Source organism: Callospermophilus lateralis, chromosome 13, assembly GCF_048772815.1.
Source record: "Callospermophilus lateralis isolate mCalLat2 chromosome 13, mCalLat2.hap1, whole genome shotgun sequence".
Lineage (NCBI taxonomy): Eukaryota > Metazoa > Chordata > Mammalia > Rodentia > Sciuridae > Callospermophilus > Callospermophilus lateralis.
This window is the reverse complement of record NC_135317.1, coordinates 40,992,351-41,000,146: the sequence shown is the minus strand read 5'-3', so window position 1 is coordinate 41,000,146 and position 7,796 is coordinate 40,992,351. Positions and strand designations below refer to the sequence as shown.

The following is a 7,796-nucleotide window of genomic DNA, read 5'->3' as shown; positions in this document are numbered from 1 at the left end:
GAATTTTATTACAGATACCAAATTGTGTTAATTATGTGTTATAAGTGTTGTCTTACAGGGTAGCCAGAGATTTATATGTTAAATTTAAATTTTCACTTTCCTGTTTATCTCTTTTAGTTGGTGTGTAATTGTTTTATGAGCCGCTTCGATGATGTCTAAGTCTTGAGTGTAGTTGTTCCCAACTAGTACTATTTCCAGATTTTAGAAGACTTAAGAAATCAGAATCTTTCCCCCCCTTAGTTAAAAAAAAAATGACAGAGTGATAGAATGAGTAAGAAAATAGACAGGGTGGCCTCTTTTTCAAAATGCTGGAACCATGGAGGGTGTCGAAGAGAAGAAAAAGAAGGTTCCCGCTGAGCCAGAAACTCTTAAGGAAAAGTGAAGGAATAATGCAGAGCTGAAGGTAAAGCGCTTGAGGAAGAAGTTTGCCCAAAAGATGCTTCGAAAGGCAAGGAGGAAGCTAATCTATGAAAAAGCCAAGCATGACCACAAGGAATATAGGCAAATGTACAGAACAGAGATTCAGATGGCTAGAATGGCAAGAAAAGCCGGCAACTTCTATGTACCTGCAGAACCCAAATTGGCATTTGTTATCAGGATCAGAGGTATCAATGGTGTGAGCCCAAAGGTTTGTAAGGTGTTACAATTTCTTCGCCTTCTCCGGATCTTCAATGGCACCTTCGTTAAGCTCAACAAGGCTTCAATTAACATGCTGAGGATCGTAGAACCTTACATTGCATAGGGGTACCCAAACCTGAAATCAGTGAATGAACTAATCTACAAGCGTGGATATGGCAAAATCAATAAGAAACGAATTGCCTTGACAGATAACGCTTTGATCGCTCCATCTCTTGGTAAATATGGCATCATCTGCATGGAAGATCTGATTCATGAGATCTACACTGTTGGAAAACGCTTCAAAGAAGCAAATAACTCCCTGTGGCCCTTCAAATTATCTTCTCCAAGAGGTGGAATGAAGAAAAAGACCAACCATTTTGTATAAGGTGGAGATGCTGGCAACAGGAAAGACCAGATCAACAGGCTTATTAGAAGGATGAACAAAAGTATCTACCATGGTATTTTTGTAATCTGGTCAGTTAATACAACAGTACCTGCTCTCAAAAAAAAAAAAAAAAAAAAAAAAAAAAAGACAGGGTGAAGGTTGGGGAGAGACTGCAGCAAATTTAGGTGGATACAATGTAAAGTTTTGACTGATAAGCTGAGATTAAAAGAAAAAGCTTTGAGGTATGGCTACAGTGACTTTCTCAAGTTTCTGAATATGCAAAGTGAGTTCACCTTCCACAGCAGGTAGCAGTAAGTGTCCAGAGTGTCTCTTTGTAGCACTCAAGGCATTAAGAGTGCACAGCTGGCTGTGGGTATCCACTTGTCAAGACAGGAGCAGAAGAGACCAAACTGTGTACATCTAGTTCCCCCTTCAAAGCTCACAGCTCTGGCCACGCACAAGATGTAAAGATGGAACAAGGGATCAAGGATGTCCAGAGGAATGCCTCTTTGTGATAGCCAGAGATGTAGAGAAGAAATAATCTAAAAGGCCAGTTCAATTATTTTTCTTATGTGGGCTCCATCTGATCAAAGAACTGTTCCTAGCCAAAGGAACTTCATTTAATAAGTAGTAAATATAATATCCAATTTTAATTAATCAAGGCACATAAAACTAACAGCCAATTAGAATGAGAAAAAAAAAACAACTAACCCATGTTCCCACAAATGAATTAATATTATTTCAAGCAAAAGCAAAGAAATTTGACATATTATTTAGCTTCTGGTAAAATATTTTTGAAATTTTTCATCTGTGATAACTAATTACTACTTTGGTGACCTCCAGGGACCAGGGTGTTATGGACTGGGAATTGTCATCCCCCTCTTCATCCTTGGAGACACTAAATCACTCTTTATAATTCATTTTCCTTTTTATTCAGGCAATTAATGACATTAAATGTTAATGTGAAATAGCAGACCTTCCCATTCTGCAATTTTCATAATGAACTTACAATCCTGCTTAATAAGTTGCAATCAAATTTACCAAGTGCTGAGTTGTTTCAAAATGATTCTATAAATAATAGCAAGCATCAAGAATAAAATCAACTGTGCAGGATTAAAGCAGTGGAGTCCAGTGGGGGAGGGGAGAAAATGGGGGTAATGTGCCAAAGACACAAAGTAGCAGATACCTAGGATGAGCAAATCTAGTGTACAGCATGAGGACTAAAGTTAAAAAAACTGAATTGTATTTGGGATTTTTGCTAAATTGGTAGGTTTGGTTGCATTCGCTATCAAAAAAAGGGGTGACTGTATGAGATGATGTTAACTTACTTCACTATACTATACATTTTACTCTCTGTATGTATTCCATAGCATCATGCGTATGCCTCAAATATACACAACAGAATTTGTTTTTAAATTAGTAATGTTTTTTCATTGATAGTTTACCATATATAAAACACTATGCTGGGCTCTTTAACCTTGACTCCGCAATTTACTTCTCTAAGGTTCAGACAGCTTAAGTAAATTGCCCATGGACACATAGTTTATAAGTAAAGCATTCAGTATTTAAACCCTAACCCATTTATTACAAAAATGTGTTCTATTTTCACTGCACTATTACAAGGAAAAGAAAGCTGACTTCATTTTGGCATGAACTTTTATGCCTAATTATTATATATATAAAAGATAGACTGATCTTATATTTCCTGCTGTGAAAGATTAAGAATTTTAATTTATTTTAAATTATTTTCATCTCCCCTTTCTTTCTTTTTCAGTTTTTGTTAATACTATATTTTAGTACTTCTATTAGTAATAACTTTGGTAATTTAAAATATAACTTTAGAACTTATTTGTCTACCAAATTTTGATGGTGTTTCTTGCTCTACTTGAATTGTGGCATGATTCCTTAGACAGATTTTTGTTTTTCCTGGTGTTTCCAGTTGTCTTTCATTTTCTTATTGATAAATGATAGCTTTGCTGTACCATTAAAATTAAATTTTTTAACTAATGTCTATATTAAAGTAATTCTTCCTGATGACATTTTACTTGGACTTAGCTTAACTGATCAGTGCCGAATTGAAATTACTTTTCCTCTAAAAAATAACTTTATTTTTCTTACATACTTGATACTTTCATGGAATACAGAAATTTAAGTTCAGAATTTCTGCCATGAGGACTTTGAAAGCATTTCTCCAATTTTCTTGTGGTGGTGTTAATGAGAAATCTTCAAACAATGCACTTTATTATTTGTAACTCTGCTCTTTCTACCACCATAATCTTCCTTATTCCTTTGTGTCCCAGTTGTTGATAAAAAAAAATCTTGCAATTAGTTCCCTAGTTTAATGTCCCCATTCTGTTTGTATTCTCCTAGTCAGCAAATGTGATTTTCCTAGCACTTCCTACACTCCCTACCCTTTCTATTTCAGACTCTTATTTATTCAGCCCTATGGCTTTTTAAATTAGTTCATTCTATTGTTCCTCAATCAGGAATTAATTAACATCTTAAGTTTATTTATGGTCTCCATTCTCATTCTTAGCCCTGCAGAAAACATTTAAAAAAAATTACTCTTTTTTTTCAGTGGAGAATTGGGAGAAAAAGTATGGGTGTTTTTGGTCAACCTTTTTGAACTAGAAGCAATAGGATTTAGGTAAGTCATAAATAAAGGGAGAAGAAACATTATAGGAAAACCTCAACTGGCTTGTGGACATCATCCAGCAATTCTAGATTTCCTTAATCAGTTATATTTCCTATTTTTCCCATTTATATTTTTTACCCCTTCAGAGTATCTGATGTTTTCCCCAGAAAGAATATGGAATTAAACAAAGTAATTTTGTAAACAGATACATAGAAACAGTGGAACATATTAGAGAACTCAGAAATGAACCCACATATTTAGAGCAAATTTATTCTTGACAATGATGCCAGAAACATGCAATGGGAAAAGAACAACTTCTTCATCAAATGGTGCTGGAAATCCACATGCAGAAGATTGAAACTTGACCCCTCCCTCTCATCCTATACAAAAATCAATGCAAAATGTTTCAAAGATCGTAATGTAAGACCCGAAACCCTGAAGCTACTAGAGGTAAACACTGGGGAAACACTTTGAGATATTGATAGAGACAATGATTTTTCTGGATAGAACTCTGTGTAGGAAGCAAAAGCAAAATATTGACAAATGGAGAATGCATCAAACTAAAACACTCCTGCACAGCAAAGCAAACAACCAACATAATGAAGGGGACAACCCACACAATGAGATAAAGTATTTTCCAGCTGTTCATCTGACAGAGGATTAATATCCAGAATATTAAAGAACTAAGGAATACTTAACAACAACAAAAATAAATCAATTAAAAAATGGGCAAATGATTTAAATAGACACTTCTCAAAAGATGAAATACAGATTGATGGCTAATAATTATGTTGAAAATGTTCAGTATTATTAAGTCATTGGAAAAATTCAAACATGTTAATAAAATATGTGCTAATAAAAATAAATGGAAAAAAGTGATTTCTTCTCATTGCTAAACATCTCTTCACTAAATCTATAACCTGATTGCTTGCACACCCCTTTTTTTTTTCCTTCCATCATTACATTTGGGAAAGATGTCCTTCCTCTTCTACTGGGTAATCCCCTCTCTGTACCCTGGATCTGATCCCTTTCTGCATTAACATATGCATGTTTTGCTATATCTGCAACATTTCCTCTATGCTACCTTTCTCAAGGCAACACTTGTATATGTTTATTAATCGTCTCAACCAAGCCACCCTTGATTCCATGTTATCCAACAGCTTTTCTTCATATCTCTCACTTTCCTTTCATAGAGTTCTGTCTATTCTCTCTCCCATTTTCTCACTTTCCTATGTATTATACATATGAAATTATGTTTATAGGTATTTTTGTATATAGATAATATAATATTATTTATTATGTGATAACCTACTCTACATGAAATGTGGTTTCTGCTTGATTCAACTGAGACCATATAAAAAGGACAGTTTCAAATAGTCACAATATATTCCTTTCTTTGTACAGTAATTTAGCTAGCTAGATTCTTATTCTATAAGTTTTAGGTTATTTTCAGTCTTATTATAAATATTAATGCAAAAGATATTGATGTCCATATATCACTTTGTCAATGTATACCTATATAGAAAATAAAACTGAGAAGTTAAATTACAGGTTGAAGGATATGTGGGCTCTTAATTTTGACAGCTACCTATAAAGTGCCTGTCATAAGAATTAAACTAATGTGTTTTCCCATCAGCAGGGTATGAGAAAACCTGCTTGACACATGCTCATCTTTCTGAAGGCAACTATCTGACTTTCCTTGTCTTTCCCTTTCTTGTCCTCTTCAACCTCCTTGGTAGTCCTCTATTCCTCTTTAATTAACTACTGATGCTTCTTAATCTCTTTCCGGACCTTATGTTCCTTTCACCCTACACTCTTTCATTGATCAATATCATCTACTGTTTTGTTTCAACTTCCAATCTATATGTCGAAGACTCCCAAGTCCTTACCTCCATTCTGAAGGCTCTTGTGGACTGAGTGTTAAATTTCCTCTGAAATATTTTTGGCAAGATGCCTTTCAGGCATTGCAAACTTAATGAATCTGGATCTAAATACATCTTTCCTCTGAGACGATTTTACTTTTAGTGTTCCTTTGCTCAGTTCATGTTTTCACTAAATCCTATTTAGACTCTAGACCTGAGAGTATTTATTGCAACCTGCTTTCCCTTCTCATCCCCCTCCCTTAGCCCCACATCCAAAATACCCACCAAGGTTCTATGGTCAGCTGCTTCTATTTTCCAAACATTTGTCAAACCAATCTGTTCTACATTATTTCTGTTACTACCCTCATCCTGCCCACCACTGACTCTGGTGAAATGATTTTATTATCTCCCACCTTGGACGTCTACTGCTAGTTCTTTGCTCCTATCCAATTGCCATCTTCCAACTAGAGTAATTATATTTAGAAAAACAAAAGAAAACTGAAAAACACGAATCCAGTCATTTCACCTTCTGGCATAAAATCTTTCAATAACTACCCAATTTCCTTAGGATAAAAGATAAATTCTCCCTCCCATTACTTCACTATAAGAGCTAGACAAGTTGAACTTCATGCCTTCTCTAATTTTCAGGGCTTGTTGTGCATACTCTTTATTTATTTATTTTTTCTGCTTGGACCACACTCTTCTCCATCATCAGATCAAGGCTGAAATATTTATCTCCTTAGAGAGACATCTACCGATTTCTATAAATTGTTAGGTTCCTCTAAACTCTCCCCCTCATGATGATTTAATATTTGATTATAAATGCTTGCTTAATGTCTGCACTCCTTTTTAGAGTATGTTTCATGATTCCAAGGGCCTATTTTTGTCTTGCTCACCAATATATTCCTAGTGAATATGTAGGACAATGCCTCACACATAGTAAACACTCAATAAATTGTTATTGAAATATATGAGTGAACAAATGATTAATTGCATGTGTTGGTAGTTATAAGATAGTGAGGCAAAAAATAACACACAAACATTAAGTTGTTTTCTCAGAAATATGGACAGAGTTATACTGACATCGATTTTTTTTTTTTTTTTTTTTTTTTTGGTCTTCCTGTGATCTGCAGCTTGCTTTTCTAAGATGTCTGGTCGATGGTGTAGATATTCTGTGAGTAGCCTTGGAACATGGTGGGAGAGCAGGCTCACTGTGGGTAAAACTCATGATCTTATCCTTATTAGCATAGGTCAATCAGGGAACTAGTATACATGGCTATAAATTTTTGTCAAGGGCAATTTATGTAAAATTTGACAAACTATATGCAGAAAGCCACCTATGTGATTGTTAATGATTACTATAGTTATTGCTCAATTTTTAATAAACTCCAAACAAAAACTCGAGAATCTCTGATATGACCAACTATTTTAGTGTTTTAATGTTTTTTCTTCTCTACTCTATGGTGCCTGCCAAAAGTGGGAGTAAAATGTCTGGATTACTTGGCATTTATTGGATAAACAGCATTTCATTTTTACACAAACGTTGACATTAATTAAGTCTTCCAACATCTGGGATGTAGGTAAGTGTTCTGCTAATTTTGCAGAAGAGGAAATGAAATCACAGTGGCCTGGCAGTTTGCCAAGGTCACTGAACAAGTCAGTGTCAGGACTGGGAGTACTACTCAGGAATTTTTGGCTGTGAATCTTCTGTTCAACTAAACTACCTTCATAAGGGATAAGCACGCTGGGAATATATTCCTGGTTTTATATTTCCTATCAAACCTAGAAAGCTCAGTAATCTCACGAGAATTCCTGTTTCCAATTTCAATTTTATGAGTGAGGGCACCCTCACATAGCATCACATAGAAATTTAAAATGTCATACATTCAAGTGAAACAGAATTTTTAAAAATGTTTTTACTTTCATTCCTTTTTCACTTTGCATTCTTTCTAGTGTTCTGTTTTCCTTAAAAAAAAAAAAATTAATCCGTGGAGTCTTTGAAGGATATCCTTTAAAGAAAATCCTTGTGATTATAAAGTGAAAAATATGCCAGACAAACAGATATCACACTTTGTATATTTGTAGTATGTGTTATTTTGGTCCCATTGTGTAAATCAAAACTGTAAGAAATTACCCATCTTTGAAAGAATAATTGCACTGTAATTGCTTAGATATTTATAATGTAATATCTAGGTAATATGAAATAAGACAAAAGTAAACCCATCATCCTCCTATTTCACAATAGTTCTTTGATTCACAAGTTTCTTAGGAAAAGAAAGAAATTGCCCTGGATCAT

The 7,796-nt window shown here is 34.5% G+C and overlaps 1 pseudogene; it reads left to right on the top strand.

Moving 5' to 3' along the window:
- Window positions 1-316: 316 nt before the first annotated feature.
- LOC143412038 (large ribosomal subunit protein uL30 pseudogene) lies at window positions 317-7,219 on the top strand (annotated as a pseudogene).
- The last annotated feature ends 577 nt before the right edge of the window (window positions 7,220-7,796 follow it).